Source organism: Poecilia latipinna, unplaced genomic scaffold (assembly GCF_001443285.1).
Source record: "Poecilia latipinna isolate Pla-1442-1.1 unplaced genomic scaffold, P_latipinna-1.0 Scaffold2657, whole genome shotgun sequence".
Taxonomy (NCBI): domain Eukaryota; kingdom Metazoa; phylum Chordata; class Actinopteri; order Cyprinodontiformes; family Poeciliidae; genus Poecilia; species Poecilia latipinna.
Window position 1 is genome coordinate 22,765 of NW_015115273.1, and position 15,294 is coordinate 38,058.

General features: G+C 40.5%; 1 long non-coding RNA gene across 2 annotated transcripts; it reads left to right on the forward strand.

Annotated features, from left to right (window-relative positions):
- Positions 1 to 231: 231 nt before the first annotated feature.
- LOC106938653 (uncharacterized) lies at positions 232 to 10,672 on the forward strand. Of its 2 annotated transcripts, none has more exons than XR_001422672.1 (3): positions 232 to 308; positions 7,691 to 7,909; positions 9,249 to 10,672. It is a non-coding gene; the product is annotated as an uncharacterized LOC106938653 (long non-coding RNA). The 2 variants fall into 2 exon arrangements; XR_001422671.1 differs by lacking the exon at positions 232 to 308 and adding an exon at positions 6,343 to 6,752.
- The last annotated feature ends 4,622 nt before the right edge of the window (positions 10,673 to 15,294 follow it).

A 15,294-nucleotide genomic window follows, 5' to 3' on the forward strand; every position in this document is an offset into this window, starting at 1 on the left:
GTGGAAAGTCTAACGTGAGATCTCACCAGACTGAAGATATCCTCCAAAACAGATTAAAAAATAAAAAAAATCCTCACCATTTATATGTGTTTTACTTCTAAGACTTAAATGCAGTAAATTTTAATAGTTTAAATAAAAACGTCAGCTAAAACCCGTACTGTGTGAAGAAACCAATGAAAGAGCGGTGGGCGGAGCCAACATACGGGATATTTACGGCCAACATACGGGATATTTACAGCAAAACACAACAACGGGAGCACAGCGAGAAAGAGGAATGTTTTGTTTGGGCAAAACAAGAGACTTGACAGGTATGTAAATACTGTGTCTGACCGTACAACATGTTGAACTTTAAAGCCGGTTCTACAGAGAGTAGCAGAGAACTACACTCATATCCAGATAGCTGTGGCATGCATCAGTTCCGGCTGCTGGTGTAATAGTGTGGGATGTTTTCTTGGCTTGCTTTACATCACATCCTCCCCGTTTAGTTTTCCATAAATTAATTTTCCCGTATAAATCCTGAAGCTGTAATTTACTTGTCTGTTTGGTCAAGTTTCAGTCGAAAACATCTGTCTCGAAGTTTTGGTTAAGAATTCGTCAGTTCGACAGACGTCTGTATTCATGCTCTTATTTTGAAGTGTGTGAAGACATGGCAGTTCCATTTCCTCTCCTCACATTCTCGTTTTTTCCTCCCCAAGAGCTTTACTTGAAACATACAGTAAGAAAATAAATCATGGTTAGAGGAGAACAACATACAAATATATCAAAGGGCTTTATAGAATGTAAAATATAATGTCTTTCAATGGCAGATATAATTTGAACTGAAGTTAGCGCTTTAGCGTTAGCTTCCACTGAATATAATTTTGACATAGTTTTCTAGCATTAGTTGAACTAGTGTTTATGGTTAGGGCTTTAAGGTTAGTGCAACTAACTTTTTTAGTTATCAGTGTCCGTCACTGACCAGATCTATGTCCTGTACAACTTCTTGATACGTAATTTCATGTTGTAAATGTAATTTAAACCCCAACCAATTTGCAGTTTTTTTGCGGGGGAATTGAGTAGTTCGACAAATGTCACTGCTTAAGCTTAGACAGGATGCATGGGTAGAATAAGGAATATGGTGAAATTAATAAATAAATCCTTAAATTACATATCTTTACGAGTTTCAAATGTATGAAAAATCTATTTGGAAATTACTAATAGATTCAATAATCAAACAATTAAGAATCACTAATATACTGATCAATTAACAAACAAGATATAAATGATTCTGAAATTTAACTATGTACTTAAAGGGAGAAGTTGGAGAATGAACATTCAGGTTTTCTTTAGCTGATAAAAGGTTTAATTTATCAAACATCTCTCTGGGAGGCAGAACTTCTGGTTTGCATGCACAATTAAGATTTATAAATACCTGACTGGTGTCTAAAGGGAAAGTTTGGAAGAATTCATAATCACTATCCCAACAAAGGAAGGTCAGCAGATCAGGTGTCAGAAACCAGCCTTATCATGACAGGATAGAGAGTACCTCCATTTTTTCTTTTTAAAGATCTTTAGGCCCTTGTGGCCTTTATTGGGCAGTAATTTGATAGGATAGAGAGAGAGCAGAGGAAGACATGCAGCAAATGACCCGAGACCAGGAACTGAACCCAGAACGTGGAAGACTATAGCCTCTGGACATGGTGCGTCTGCTCTCCCAACTGAGTCATCCGCCGCCCAGAGTACCTCCATTTTGGGTCGGATCCTGTTTACTTTCCCAGAAGCAGGCTGGGCTTCTTGCTCCAGGTTCCATCAGGTCGCTCTGGGCCTGGAAAGAATCGTCAGCAGTGGGTCACACTGACGCTGCCTGCCCAGGGACTCTTTCTCTGGGAGGCTGTTTGGTGTGCAGCTCCTGCTCTGTGCACCAACTCTTCACCACTCTGCTGCACACTTCACTGACACAGCTCTCAGACACAAGTCAAAGTTTTGTGCCACGTCTACAACAGATAGCCATTAGGAAAACTAGGCTCACATTTTTTTTTAGACCCCTTTGTTTACCTTGGCACAGGGAGCACATAATATGCCAGATAGGGAATATTACTGTCTGGAACAGTGGATTACTTAAGGTATTAAACCGGCAATGAAAAATACAAGCTTAACTTAGCAGAGAAAGAGAGAATTATTTATGACTTTAAAGTGCACTTGCATGTCAATAAATGTTTTAAACATTATATCATGACTTTACAGTCATTTTGGACAATCTCATTAGCACAGTCCACAGAGTTCAAAGAAGATTTTGCTCAATCTAATGTAACTCGAAGTCATTTTCACCATTGTTGGTCAGATTATTTAACTGTTTACATTTCAGGGGAATGTTTTTGACATGGTTTAAATGTGTGTGTTTTTTTTTTAAATTTTTTATTCTCTGTATTGAACCCCGAAACTGGGAACGTAACCCAGGACGAACGCGTGAAGAACTCCAGCCTCACGATGCTCCAACGACTGAGCTGCCCAGCAGCATTGACACCGTTGAGTCCATACTGCAGGAAAGAGGCAGTTCTGAAGTAAAGTTTATTTAAGTGCCTTTTACAGACACAATCATCAGAAAACACTATGCGGAAAACCAATAAAATGACTATTAAAACTAAGTGCAGATAAAAGAAAGATAAAATAACAGCAAAAAAGACAATGAAAGTAAACAGAAAGCCTGCTTTAAGAAGTTTATTGCTGCTTTCTGAAACACAAGTCCACAAAGGAAGGCTGTTCTACCATCTTCGTGTCACAAACTGTTTGGTCCCCTTTGTTCTTAAATGTGCTTCACCTAAATGAAGATGCTGAGCAGCAGTTTGTTTTGAGAGATGATTAGAAAATTAAAATCTGGACATTGAGGGTGAATTCACACCAGCACTGCTTAGTCCGCTTTAACTGAACTCTGGTTCGTTTTCCCAGACAGTCGGGTTTGATTGGGGTTTGGTGTGAATATGCAACCAAACTCTGATGCGGACCAAAAAGCAAACTTGGTCTCGGTTTGGTTGAACGAACTCTGGCGCAGTTTGAGTTATGTGAATGCCAAGCTGACCAGCAACGGCTCCAGATGCAGGACGACTGGGACACAGTTGCAGGGCACCAGCCCTTGAGAACTGGAATTTTATACCAGTTTTTTCAACTCTATGCAAATTTTCTGCAAACAATACGGAGACAGAAACGAGAGTATTTGGGACTCCATACTACGCTGTACTGAAGACAGGTTTTCAAAGCTTGGGATATTGTTTTATTTTCTAACCTTGCATCTCCTCTCCTGCTTTATGATCTTCACTGTATTTTAATTAAGAAGCTGAACACAAATTATTTGCTAAAAAAATAATAAATTGGTTCCATTTTGTTTTGGATTGTCACATAAAATGAAATCCATTGACATTTGAGGTTGTAATGTCCAAAAAAAAATATTAAAATCTAAAGTGTGCTTACATACAGAAATAGCTGCAGGCACAAACGTGACCGAACCCCAGTGAGACATGATCTTGAGCCTTTAATGAAAGACTCGTGCCCCATTGAGCCTTATAATGAAAGCCCTGACACTGAAAAACCCCAGGAGGGGAGCATTAATCCCTGTGAGTAGCTGCTAGCTGTTTTGAATAGCAGCAGAAAATATTTTTATGGCCATATTTTTATGAAGTTCTGCACAAACGGAGAAAGGTGCTCCGGCGCCTTTGTTCCTGCTCTGTATGAAGGCTTGTCCAGTGAGTCTGATTCCTGTTCGGCTTTCATCCTGACTAATGGAAATGTCAAAAAACACAGTAGAGGAGCTGGACTGCCCATTCCACTCAGATGGCAAAAGATGTGAAACAGAGATAGGAGGCGAGTCGTGTGAAACAAACACACACCTCAGACACACAGGCAGCCCTCTGCAGCTGATAAGAGCTTTTGTAGGTTTTGGTAATGATGTCCCTGAATACCAACCGCGCTCCGTATAAAGAGGCCCGCAGGAATTAATACAAATGTCTGTCGTTTTATGGCTGCAGTCGCTTTCAGTTTTCTGACATTACAAAAGAGAATCAATGAATGCCACAATTTAATTATGTCTTTCATGAAGTCTCTGCTTTTTGGAATTCTGCATCTTGAACTCAGTCCCGCTCTTTGTCTTTTTTTTTTCCCCACTCTGTCCCCTTTCTGCGTCCTTCAATTTTCTCTTTTTCATTATCTCCACACATTTCCATTATCCTCACCCCCCGCACCCCCCACTCTCTCATCCATGTGTCCAACATTTCCTATTCTGGTCTCATTCCCTGTCCTTTATGTCTTCAAGCCCGCCCAACTTTCATCCTCGTGCTCGCTCCCATTAATTTCTCCTCCGCTTCAGGTCTTTACTCTGACAGGTGGCGCAGCAGCTGGCCAGCTATGTCCATGTGTCAGAGGCGGTAATCACAGAGGAGATGTTTGATGCAGTGCTGCAGGTTGGTGAGGTGCAGGGCCAACCCACCCAGGGCTGAGCAAAATGACAATGTTTGCTTGACCTCTCGGCTGAACCCAAACCCTGCTGGGGAAAATGAGCATCAGGGACAGCTGCCGACAGCACAGTCTGACGCAGGTACATGGCCAGTGGTCTTCCATACTGCAAATACGTTCTACAGCAACCTACCGTTGAGTTAGATTTACTTATTTTAAACATATTTACAGAGTTTTTCTTCTATTTGGTAGAACCGGAGCCGTGATTTGGCACCGAGGACTTGATGTTGATCAAACATGATGTTTTACACCCCAGATGGCCGAACCTCAAAGTGACAAAAGGGCTGAACTGATTTGTGGTGTTTTTGCTTCTTATGCAGAACATGTACAGTAAGGCTAGATTATAAGGTGGTTGACGGATGCAAATGCACAGCAAACATGGCGCAAACTCCAAAACTCACAAACACAAATGGAACAGAAAATGCTGCAACCACAGGAAATAGAAGCAAAAGGGAAAATACTGCAAATGGCAACATCAAGAAGTACAAAATGCTGCAAACTCGCTCCTCAAAATGGAAATGCTCCAGACCACTAGGCTCAGTCAAGAGTAGATATTATCTATATGAATATGATGCTGCTCGCACCTTTTCTTTCTTTCTTCAGCTTTCTTTGAGACATCCCGTTAGATCATGACATCCCATCTTTACTGAGTGTCTGGTCACAAATGATTTGGTGGTTGACTTCCTCTAGTGGTCTGGAGGACTTTTGTTTGGTGGAGCAGGTTTTCAGCTCTTCATACTTGCTGTTGTTTGCAGTATTTGTGAAAATTTTCCCTTTGCCCCTATTGTCTGTGTTTGCAGCCCTTTTTTGCATAATTTTTCTGTTGCATTTGTGTGTGTGTATGTGTTTTGGAGTTGACATCATTCGTGTGTTTTTTCAGCGCATTTCACCATTTGCTGCGTCTTTGTACATGTCAGCCACTGTCAAATTATGGCTCCATTATCTGACTGTAAATAGAAATTTGTGAAATTAGTTATAACGTTTCTCACTAGCTCACTGATATGAAAAATTATACTCATTATGCATCATCCATTCCATATTTACAAATATTTATAAGCATGGCAATATTATGTTTGCGCTAAAGGTCCAAAATTCTTAATGAAAGGTGGAGACTGCCTGTACCACCACCTCACACCCTGGATCTCAATTTAGCTGCTGGTCAAAGCAGCTGAATAAATTTCGTCCTCAAGGTCTCTGGAGACTCCAGGTGAATCTCAGAGACTCCAGGTGAATCTCAGAGACTCCAGGTGAATCTCAGAGACTCCAGGTGAATCAGCTCCAGCTCCTCTTGTGGATCACAGATTGATCTTAATCCATGGAGTCAGATCTCAGCAGGTGTGGTTGTGAGGGCTTTCACTGTCCAGAATTCATGTCCGGACGAAGCTGATGTGAATTCTGCATCTCTATTAAGCTCTTAGTTGGAGTCGGGACCAAACAATCCCAAAAATAAAAGGAAAGTTTCAAGTTGCTGGTAACAATAACAAAAGAAACGCAAATACTGAAACCTCAGGCTGTCCTACCTTTCTCTCTTTCAAAGCCTTCTCTCCATTTTGCTCTATCCCTTGTTCTTCTCTCATTTTGTATCACTCTCTGCTTCTATTTCTGTTTGAAATCTTTCTTGTCTAACTCTCAAATCTGCCCAGAGACGGAGTGAATATCCTTTAGTCTTTGTTGAGGAACAGTTCCACAACCGAGTGTTTGTGACTCTTTGTCCAGCACAGTTGAGTTTTCACTCAAGGCTCAACACACGCGGTCTTGATCCTGGTGCTTGAGTGTGTTCGTGTGTGTGTGCGAGTGTGTTTTAATAGAGGATCTCTGCTGGATGGCTTGGGCTACCTGCTGCACACTGCACACCTGTCTGCAATCTCTTCATCAGTGTGCTGGGGCTTTTTAAGGAGCTGCAGGATGACTACTCTTTATTCCACCGTTAACCTCACTGGTTGTACGAAGCCGTTTGACCTTCTTGTGCTGTTCCTTGAAACTTTGAAGTGTTTCTCTTGATTCTTTGTTTTAGTTTTTGGCTCTTTGTGCTTGTAGTTTAAATAATTCTCTGATGACTTTGGACACCATCAGCAAACCTTCATCAGTCCCCCTGCTCTCCTGCCATCCACACAGACCGAACCCTTTGGGTTCGCTCTTCCTCACTCTGTCAGGATCAGTCCACCTGCCTTGATGTTAACTCATCTGTCATTTTCCTCCAACTTCAGATTTATTCACAACTTTGTGTTGGTCTCTCGCTGACGTTTACAGTTTTACTGCGACAAAACGAGGTATGAAACTGTTTGTAGCTCTCAATACAGGTGAAAGGTGTTGCCTAAACTTTGCTGAGCAGCCAAACAACTGTTTAATTCTCTAGGTCATCAAGAGTTTTTGTACATTAATGTGAAAAAAAAGTTGCTTGGGATCAGAGTTTGAAACAAATTGTTTTCAGTCAAACTCTAAGCCTTCATTATTCCATTGTGTTTCCAATCTCCAAATAGTTTTCCTCCTCTCTCTTGGCTCTTTAGCAACAAGACGTCTTAGCAACAATCTTTCTTAACAGCAGCACTTTTAATCAGTTTCACCAAAGCTGCCTGGAAATTACCCTGTCATTTGTGCAAAGCGTTTCCTCTTGAAGAAGAAAGTGCCTCACAATAAAGGTTATGGCGCTTCGCTCGCTGACAGAATATCATTTTGACAGCCAACCGCTGATCTTCTTCAAGTGGAACAACAAACACATCCAGGATTTGGACTTGTTCTTTTAATGTCGCAGCCAAAGAAATGTTTGTTGTTGTTAGAGAAAGCCGGGAGACGCCGACGGATTGGCTGAATCGAGCGGGCACCCGGGGGGCAATCAAACGCCGTGCTGGTGCGTTGTGATGGTTCAATTCTCATGCTAATTGTTTCAGTCAGTGTACAAAGCGCAGTTGCTTTTTAAGGGGACGCCACGTACGCTCACGCTCTGAGCTGGTAGTAAACAGACTTGCATACCTCCCCTCTACCTGACACGGCCTCGTGTTTCCTGGATAATCAGACAAAGATTGGATAATCCTGACAGAAATCCTTTTCATTCCTACAACCTCCCTTGCAAATTGTCATTTTGCAATATCGCTTTCAGTCGATACTCTAGCAATCAAATGCATTTCAGGGATGTGAAATTACTGAACTTTAGAAGCAGGCCAGCAGAATAAAAACATTCCCCCCCCCTTTCTTTTTAAACACCTTCCAGATCTGCTCACAATGATCTCAGAGCTGCGACGGCTGCACAGGGAGGGCTGCGGCAGGAAATGTAAATGGAGAACAAAAGTCACATTATAGCTCCTGGGTAAACAGATTTCTTTCCCACGTCAGACTGAGTGGTCGCAATCATGCAAAACATTTCTTTCGCTTGGAGCGGGGCTGCACCTCAATCACTCTGTCTTCATCCATTCACTTCAAGATCCCAAAGGTCAGTACACACTGTCACGTTCATGTATGTAAAGCACAAGCTGGTGTGAGAGGAAAGCTGGTTGCAGAAACGATGCGTGTATTCTGCTGCAGAGGTTTCCAACGCCGTGGCGCTTTGGTTGTTTACCTTTTTTTGGCTTATTACTTATTTGATCTTCAAGAGTTGTCTTGTTTGCCACCTGCATTTAGAATCTGCCTGCATTTGAAATGCAGCTATTTCGTTGACCACATACTTGCAAGATGTGACGTTTCGAAAATAAATTTGCTCAACGGGAACGCGGAAATAAATTTTAAAAATCTAGTTTTTGATAAGTTTTGTCACTAGGATGAGGTGGGTTTTTTTGGCTGTTTTACAAATTGGTTTACTTTGTAAAACTGCAACTGAAACACTTTTTTGCATCACACGAGTTACATGATCAACAACAGCATGTTGCTTCTGGCACAAACCATGAAGAAGAAGATGACAGGAAGTAGTTGGAGGATCAAGTCACTTTTGTAAGCCCAAGTCGCCACAAAAGTCATATTAGTTTCCTGCTATGCAGAATCCAATGTGACTGTTGGAAGCCAACACAATCAAATCTCAAAGTTTGAATCAGTTATTCTCAATTCGACAATGCAGTTAAATTCAGTTGGTCACATGTCTTCTAATGCATGAAACTTTTATCAGCAGACGCTCAGCCAACTGCGTCGACCCTTTGACTTTGCAGCAGGGCGAGGGAAGTTTATCTGTATTTCAGCAACAAGGCAATCAAAGTGCTTTGCATGAGGAAAAACACTAAACAAGCAAGAAGCATTACATTGCAGTGGCAAAATAAGGGGAACTGATGACTGCAGTTAATGAATTCTTTGACGACAGTGAAAAGAAACCTGCCACTCCACAAACTCAAAACGTGTCAAAATGCAGTCCTGGTCCAAAGAAAACATTTGAAAGACGGTTGGAAAGCATAGTGGACAACAGATCCAGACCAGTTTAAAAAAATAACAACCTCAGGCTGCTTGGAAGAAAAAAAAAGAAAGAAAAACGGGCCATGCTGTATTCTTAGGAAGTGTAAGTTTCTCTTGGCTTCTAATGTCCATTGGAGATTGAAAGTGCTGAGTACTTTGGATGTCTCATGCTGAGGTTTGTTTGATTGAACTCCAATGAATCTTAACAGCTTCTTTTTCTTTGGTCTTGTGCAGTAGGGGTACAGAAACCTAAATTATTACATGTCCATTAACACCCTCCTTCATCTTTGTGTGGAGCAGATTAAGCCAGTTATTAATCAGGTTTTCTGAATGATATCCAGGTGAACGTTTCTGCCGCCGTGTGATGGATGCGTGTTTTCCCCATTTTCCAGCAGACATCGTGTTTAAGATGGAAGGCGACGCTGCACTGTTTCTCCCATCTGAGGGCCAACAGCACAGCCCCAAGGAGGCCAGAGAGGATAAGAAGCCCGTTTAGAGAATCTGTTATGTCGGTACCTTTGTCTTTCCATTCATCTCTCTGGGGAGGCTGCCGAAAAGGTCACACAGACTTTATCGTTTGATGAGTGATTCTCTGTTCAAAACACCACTGAAGCCCCAGCATCTGCTTCCTGACTCTGACTCCTAAGTGTTTTTATCTAATGAGGCACCAAACTCGCCACCTCTCACCTTCACATTTTCCACTGTTTTTAACATTCCTTTTTGGTCCTTGTACCTTTGCACTTCCACCGTCTCTCCTCCTCTTTCAACCTGTATTTTTTAACCTTTCCTGATGTCCTGTTATTCACATCATTCCGGGTTTTTCTCGCCTGCCTTGTGCTGGTCTTGATTCTTTATTCACCACCCTTCCTTACCTTCTCCTCTCCTCCTTTGCTGACAAAGAGCTGCTGATTGCCTGGAGATTGATTAGGATAAGGGGTACACCTAGTCCCCGAAATTGGATTGGAAGCCTTTTGGAGAGGCTCCTGAGTTAGATTTTTCTCTACTTGCTTTATAAAAGCCAGAAGTCGAGCAGAATCAGAAAATAATGGGTGTTTTTTAAAAGTGAAAAGGGTGCATAAAGTCTGCATATCGTCTGCAGAGCATGGACTCTCTGTAACACTGTTAGCATACAGTTATAAGTACAGGCACAGAGCGGTATGGTCTGTTATGACTGCACAAACACATAAAAAAACAGATTTCTGTGCAAGTGCAATGCAAATGTTCTGCAAAACTGAAAGCCGGTTTCATAATTCATTGTTTGGCAAAAGTATTCAGACCTCTTAAACATTTTTACATCTTGTCACGTTACAACAGCAAACTTTAATGCATTCTATTGGAATTTTATTGGGATACACCAACTCATATCAATGAGTAGTTGGGGAGGTGAAAGAAAGAATTTCATACCTCTGACAGATTTAGATTTAATATTTTCATTCAGCCGAGTTTATCTCTGATTGGAAATGGAAAAAGGCATCTTTCGAGAAAGACAGGAAAATGTGAAAGCGTTAATTTTTTAGGTTTTATTGTAAATGGCATGTTGAAAAATTATTTATACCCTTCTCAATAATCACTGGAAAACCTTTACTGACGTTAAACCAATCAAATCTTTTTTTATAGACATTTAACTGCTGATGAGCTTTTTACATGGTTTTACTGTTATTCTCATTATTCATGTTTAGTGATGAACTCTAAGTCTTTGAGATTGGAAGACTTTGCTTTTTTCTGTCACCTCCTTCACAGATTCTCTGTCAAATTAAAGTTAGGACTATCTTAAACCCAAATCTGCCAGGGGTATAAATAATAAACTGTACAAAGTTTACAAAATCTTTTCACTTGACGAGTGAGTTTTATGGAGAAGGTTTCCACGTACTTTGCACATCGAGACACTGAAATGTTTGCCAGTTTCGCTCACATTCCAGTCCAGGAGATGGTCTTTAAACATCAGTTTTCAAGTCTCTGATTTGGTAAAATGGGTTTGAATACAAATTTGTCGATTTGTATTATTGTAAAAGATTTTAAAAATGGTACATCATCTTCCTTGCACTTTACATCTCATCGATCTATCACATAAAATCCCAATGAAATCCTTTGACATTTACCTTTTTAACATAAAAAAATATGGAAAAATGTGAATACTTTTGCAGGGCACGCTGTTTGTGCGTAGAAATGCCTCCGCCATCGTTCTTGTAAATGTACATACTAAAACCATCTGTGCTTTGACAGTTTTACAAACTACATGCAGAGTTTGCCTTCCAGCATTGTGGACCACTGCTTTAAAGTCATTACAGAAGCAATCTATGATGGATTGTACGCAAGTAGCGAGGCCTTACCCACTGTGCCTTTACAACTCGGAGTTGGCTTAGCCAGCTAAACAATCCATAAAACACTGCAGGGCCGGTGCTGCCAAACAGCACCTGCTCGGATGAAGCATTTACTCTCCCTCTATGACTGATGACACTGGCTAATGCTCAAATCACGCACAATTACCTTTGTTTAAACAGGAGGGGATGCCAGCGTTTTGAAGTATGTGAAAGTATTTAGATGGGTATCAAGTGAAGAATGCTGGGTAACATTGCAGCACGTAGACAAGCTGGAGCCGTATCAGGCCGGAGGCCTGAAGCTCAGAGCGCCGTATCGGTTATTCCAGTCTGAGAAGCATACAGAGGTGGTTAAAATTCAACATCCATCATTAAAGGTGGAGCAACTGTTAAGTACTGTGCAGCTGGTATGCGTATAGGAATAAACATGAATTGCATGAAATAATTTAGTGTTATTCACTCATATCTTTTACTATCTAGGAAGCAAGTGAAGCGTGCAACCATCCGAATTTTAGAATTTCCTTTGATTGATCCTAAATGTTCCCCATCGGTCCCAAATGTTCAGGGTTTTCTTTTCCAATCTCCAAAGCATCCTCAACCAACCTGGTTTGGGTTTACTAAAGTATTTTTTTTATTGAATTAAATTATGAGACTTCATTTATGTTCATGACAGAGCTCTACACCTACACCAAGTGATTACTTGTGTACCTCTACACATGTAACTTTGAGTTGTATTTAAACTTAAGGTGATGCTTTATTTCCTCTCACCTTTCAACAAACCTTTGGTCAATGTTGAGTGCTGGATATGCCACTAAACTGGAGAAAAAAATAGAAATTTAACCTGATCATCTGCTTCCTATATTGTATTTTAGGGAGCCGTCTCTTTCAATGTCACTAAATATCATTTAGTAACAATAAAGGACACATCATGCATGATCAACTTAATGCAGAGAATAGTTTGGACCAACTCAGTTTGGAAAAAGAAAATGCCTCCATTTGTTTTCTCCTTACATAATTAAAACTTAATCTATTCATCTACTCTATTCTTAAATGGAGCATGTGTGTTCTAGTCTGTTTGTAAGTTAAATAGATATAATAAATTTGATTTAATAGAAATGTTGACGGCTGTATTTCTAAGAGTTGTTAAAGTAAAGCAGCGGCTTCCTGTTTTAGTTTGTGTAACCAATTTTTTTTTTAAATACCCTATTTTCGGACAATAAACTTTTCCTACTCTTTGAACCATGCAGCTTATAGCCCAGTGCGGCTTTCTGTGGATTTTTCTTCAACCACCAGGGTGTGCTTTAGCAGGAAGTGAATCATTGGAAATCAAAGAAGAAAACGCTAATTTTCATTTAGAACAAGTGTATGCTAACAGCAGGCACGATGGAGAAATTTCTTCAAACTCAAATGATGCAGGTTTTAAGTTGAAGGCTGTCGATCTGGCACTACAGGAGGGAAATGGAGCCGCTGCATGTAAACTTGTCATGAACGAAACCATGGTTCAGCTTTTTAGACGGAGGGCTGCGGTGGAGATACCAGCGGCTTATAGCCCAGTGCGGCTTATATATGTACGTTTCCAGGATTTTTGTTTTTTTGTTGTTTTTTTTATTTGTAGGTGCGGTTTATAGTCTGGAAAATTCGGTAGCAAATGGTTTTCCTTCCTGCTAGTTCACACCTGAGTCCAGTTGTTCTAATTGCTGGTGCCTCTTCAAAGGAAACTCGGTTGCTGCATCATTAGGTTTGTTTTCAGTTCTCCATTTCTCAGTCTATTTCTGCACGTTGGCTTTCACACCACCAAACACGACACAGAAACTCATTTTGGCCGTATCCATTAGTGCAGTTTGAATTGTAGTTCGAGTAAACGGAGCGTTTTCATCAGCGCCTTCTTTCCACATCACAGACTGGACCAGCACTTCCATGTCACACTTGGCAAAATCCAAGATTACGCGTCTCCACCATAACAGTATATGAGTTTATAAATGGACTATAACATCAGCCTTCTGCTCAAGGATTCCTAACTTAAGATTGAGCTGAAGGTATTTCCCTATTCATCCATTGGATTGAATTGGATTAACTCCAAACACAGGAAGAGAGCCGACTCTGAAAGGTACCAGCATGTTTTCTGATTATTTTGATTGCATATATAACTGAAATATCTTGTCTTTAGGCAGTTTTTTCCATCACCAAAATGCAACCACAAACGAGACATCTAATAATATGCCATTGCTGCTGTTATCCCATTTAACTTTCTTACCTGACACAAACTAATCCAATTTAAACCAGTTGATCAGATCTGCTTTTTGTCTCGTCTCAGTGCTGCTTCGAGCTCATCTTGGGTGTTCGACATCAGCGTAACAATACTGCGAGATAGAAACTGCCGAACAAAGGGGGCCCCATCACTGTTTTCATTACCTCAGCTCCACTCATTTCAGCAACCGAGAGCTCTGCACAGCAAGGTAAAATGTTTAACCTCAAATAATTATGTTCTGAACCCGCACTGTTACGATCATTTGCTGCCCCGGTGCACGACTTTTTGTTTTTTCTTTGACTCTTTCATGTGTGCCTTCATTTCAGCCTAATGCTCATCATCTTTTTCTCCATCCTGTCTTTTTTTGCCCCCCTCCCCCTCTTTTTCCTCTCTGAAGATACATCAGAGGAGTACTGCTCGCACAAAACACTTGGTGTAATTGTTTTCTATGTCTGGATGTGGTGTAATGATCTGACAGCAGGAAAATTGTTTGAAAGCATACTTTTAGCAGAATCACTGTTGTGCGCCGAGTGGAGAAAGTTTGAGACAATTTTAATCCTTAAAATCCTGCTTAAAAATGTGAAGAGCCAGTAGCATCACGATCACCAAACTAACAATTAACTGTAGATTTTCTACACTCGAGTGAACAATTGTCTAATATTACAGCTAAGACTAAACAACACTTTGGATTTAAGCATCACAATTCAGAGCACAATCAGATATCACTTCATTCCTAACAGTGTCATGATGTAACTTTAAAGTCAAGAAGATTGGAAGAAATTATAGAGCCAGAGATTATGACTTTGCTTTAATACTATTGAATCAGAGAACAAGGCCAATTCAGCGTTTAGAGTGTATTCACATCAGGAAAGTCCTTTGCTCCAGACCAAAAGCAGACATTTCTTGTTGTTGTTTGGTGTGCTTTGCTTTCCCACTGTACAGTTTGCAAGTGAACTGCACTTCATAAACAACGCCATGTGGGTGACGATCTTTGCTCCCATTGGACAGGAAAACTGGGAGCTGGACAGAGCGCCCATCCAGAAAGAACAGAAACAAACATTTCTCGCTAAATATAACCACATTTTAGTGCATCTTTTCTAGCAGTTGGATTATGTATGCACCTGCACAGATATGGAGGTAGCACAGTGTGCCTGCGGCTCATTTTTTGTAGCACCCTTGCAGTAGTAGCGCTAGCAAAACTGGGTCCCACCTTTTGAGGTGGTAGTCTGATTGTGTTGTTTGCACCAACGTTTGTTTTGGTGTATTTACACTTGTACAACATGGGAAACAAACTCTGGTTTATTCAAAGCAGATCACATTTGCTTGGTGTGAATACACCCTAATATGAGAAAACCAAACTGCAAGACCATTGGAATGTTAAAGGTTTTATTTTGCTTTATGGTTCATTTCTGTTTCATTGTCTTTGGCACACCATTTGAGAATATACCGAGTTCAAAACGGTCTTAAAAACTGACACAACAAAGTAGTTGTTGCTATTCTCAAGCTAATCATAAAAGCTATTATGCAGTAATCAAGTTAGCAGGAAACTTCTCAAACTGTTTCACTTCTTTTTTTAGAGATGCCATTTTAGCTCTTTGTCAAACTCTCATAAAAAAGTTTAGTTATTTTGTTTGGTGCATTGATTACATGCTGGTTGTAGAGATAATTTCTGGTTTCATCCCTGGGATTTCTGTTCCTCTAAGACGGACAAAAACCCTGCACCAAAAATCTATTTCAGATTAAAGCAAAGATTTTAAAGCACTGGCGTTTCTTTGTGCAGCAGTTATTTTTCTAACCACATAGTAACTATTGTTGGCTTGTTGCACGAAATCTGATGATTGTGGTTGAAATGATTTCAACTGAAAGGCTGACGTA